The sequence below is a fragment of the Cryptomeria japonica genome, chromosome 7 (assembly GCF_030272615.1).
Source record: "Cryptomeria japonica chromosome 7, Sugi_1.0, whole genome shotgun sequence".
NCBI classification, from domain to species: domain Eukaryota; kingdom Viridiplantae; phylum Streptophyta; class Pinopsida; order Cupressales; family Cupressaceae; genus Cryptomeria; species Cryptomeria japonica.
Window position 1 is genome coordinate 710249980 of NC_081411.1, and position 3328 is coordinate 710253307.

Below are 3328 nucleotides of genomic sequence, written 5' to 3' on the forward strand. Positions count from 1 at the left end.
AGCATGCTTTGTGACTGGGTCGCCAAAGCCTGGTCTCCTCATGGATTCTGGCTTGATGGCATCCAAAGCCTCACCAAGGGCTCATTTTTGTTTCGCTTTTCAAGCCCTTCCCATGTTGAGGCTATCCTCTTTCATGGGCCATGGACTGTTTGGTCTTCCCTTCTGGTTTTCCAATGCTGGTCTCAAGACTTTTCTGTCTCGGATGAGAAAAAGTTGTGAGTCCCGGTCTGGGTTGAGTTCCCTAGTCTTCCTTTGCCTTGTTGGCCTTTCATGCAAATTATTGCTCAGTTTGTTGGCAAAGTTATTTGCCTTGAACTAGATTGTTTCTTTAATGCTCGCCCTCAAAAGGGGGTCTGCGTTGAGGTCGACCTTTCATGTGACCTGAAAGAAACTATTGATATTCAAGTGGGAGGCAATACCTTCACCCAAAAGGTGCTTTATTTGAACCTTCCCAACACTTGTTATCGGTGTCAGTCGGCGGAACACAAAATCAGGGATTGTCCCTTGCCTATTCCGAAAATAAAACCCCCTATTAAGGATACCAGCTCTTGACTTGTGGAGGGAGCTAAGAATGATAAATGGACCATTGTAGTTCGCAAAGGCAAAAACTTTGTGGCTTCGGCCCAAAAGTCATCTGTCGGTTCAAGTTCCCATCCAACGGTGGAGCCTCCTATGTAGACACCATCTGCCCAAGCGGTATCTACGTCGTCCGCTTTGGTTTCAAACCCTAGCTAGCAGGGGAAGGATTCTTCTAAGGGTGTCACTCGATCCCCTTGGGTTTGCACTCCTTAGGCTACATCTGCAATTTCTGCTCTATACTCTTTGTGTCATTCTCATAGCCCTTCTAGGCGTGTTGAGATTACAGATCATGTTTCAAAAAAACAAAAAGTTAGTTCCGATGGGGACTCTCTTCCTGGTCTCAATTCATATTTTTTGTGGAATAGCTTCTCCTCTCTTGGGGACAAGGATGATAAGCAATATTTTTTATGAATTACATCTCATGGAATGTTTGAGGTCTCACAGACCTCACTAGAAAGTAGTTTGTTCGAGATGTTCGTCAACGTGTTTTAGGCCTGGATGTTCTCTGCCTTTAGGAAGTTAAAATTGTTGGTTTCATGCTCATTGTTGCATGTCGTGTTATTTGGCTAGATAGCCTTGTTTTCGCTTCCTAGCATGAAGTTATTCGAGGTGGAGTTGCTACTCTCATTTCACCTCATTGGCTCTCTATAGTTATTTCTCGCGATTTTGATCCCATGCAACGCGCTGTATGGGTTTTGTTGTCAATTGATAATCATTCTATTGGGATTGTTAATGTTTATGCTCCCAATTATGTGGTTGATAGATCACACCTATGGCACTACATTGCTGACAATCTCCCACTTGTAACTTGGGTCATGTGTGGGGACTTCAATATGGTTGAGGTGGCAACCAATAAGGACAATTTTTTTCCTTTTCGATGGACAACTGGCTAGAGGGAAGCCTGGTACTATATGTGTAATAAGCTGGGTATTTTCGACCCAACAAAAACCGTCACCGCCTTGGTGGGGTCTAGCACACTTGGTCTAATTTCAGAGCTAGGCTCTGACAGAATATTTAAAAGGCTTGATCGTTCTATGATAACTATGCAATATTTTTTTTATTTTTTTGAAGATCAAGATCTTCCTGTCACTCCTCTCATTGATGTGTCATTGTCTGATCACTTCCCCATAAACTTTAGCATTGAATGGTAGCTAGCTAGGCAGCATCCTTCCAAGATGCAGTTTTACCTCAACACGTCTCTCTTGCATCATCAAGCCACGATGGCCCACATTCAAAGGGTTTGGAATTTGGAATTTATGCCTCATCATCACATTGATTGGATTGTGTGGTGGAATTATGCCATTACCCTCTCTGCAAGATTTATGTGTATTTATGGTAGACAACTTGCCATCTACCGTAGGCAGTCGTATGATGCGACCACCAAAGATATCTATGTTGCCACATAAGCTCTAGCCTTTAATCCTTTTGATTCTAACCTACAAATTTGATTATCCCAGCTCCATGATCAGAAACAAGTTGCAGATAACTACTCTGCTAGAGGAGCTCAAATCAAATATAGGTTACATTGGCTCAAGGTGGGTGACAGGGCCTCCAAAGAATTTTTCCTAGCTTTGTGTACCCATCATACCTCTGTAGGGATTAATAAAATTAAAGAAGGGCATGTTGTTCTCACCAAACTACTTGATATTCTGCAATCTTTTGTCCATCATTATGAGAAAGTGTTCACAGTGCAGAGAAATTCTCTGGCCAGAGCCCAAGCTTTGCAAGATTGCTTAGTTGTTGTTCCCAAATGGCTTTCCAAGTCTCAGCAGACCTTTTGTGATCTCTTACTAATCATTGATGATCTCAAGGAAGCTATTTTTTCTATGGCAGATGATAAAGCCCCTGGGTGTGATGCTTTCCCTTGTGAGTTCTACAAAACCCTTTGGCCTTGTGTTGGTCCTGACCTACATAAGGTCTACCTTGAAGCTTTTCACTCCCAGTCCCTGGGAATGATGCTTAACCGGGGTAACATCAAATTTATCCCTAAGGTTGGGGATCTGGAGGACATTTGCAATTGGAGGCCTATTACCTTGCTCAACGTCTCGTATAAGATCATTGCCAAAGCCTTGGCTCTCAAGATTCATCATCTCCTGCCTTTGATTGTTCGTTCAGAGCAGACTGGATTTATCGGGTCCAGGTTTATTCTGGATAATATTATTGTTGTTTGGGAAGGGATGGACTGGGCCAAACACTCCAAACAACAGACAATCTTCCTTAAGATTGACTTTACTAAAGCGTATGATCGCATTGAGTGGCCATTTATTTTGGCTATGCTCAAAGCTCTTGGCTTTGGCTCCAGATTTATTCAGTCTATCCAGATGTTATTTGAGGATGCCTCGACTTGTATCACCATTAATGGCTATCATTATGAGGCTTTTGGCCTTTTCAAATCCATTCGTCGGGGATGTCCTCTGGCTCCTTCTTTATATATTCTTGTGGCAGAGGGTTTTGGGTACTTACTGCTAATGCTATCTCTGCTGGGCATGTCCATGGTATCTCCCTGCCTGAGTCACCTTCTCAACTTGTCAATGGCCATTTTGTTGATGACTCCTTCCTCACTCTCATTGAGGAAGAAGATAATGTTCAGGCCGCTCTTCAATGTCTGGACACCTTTTGCTTGGCTTTTGGCTCGGCCATTCAATGGCACAAGATGCAATGTTATAGGCAGTCTTTTCTTCTTGCCTCGCCTTGGATTCTTCAATATGACTGGAAATGGCTTCATCATGGCAAAAAATTTCACTTTCTG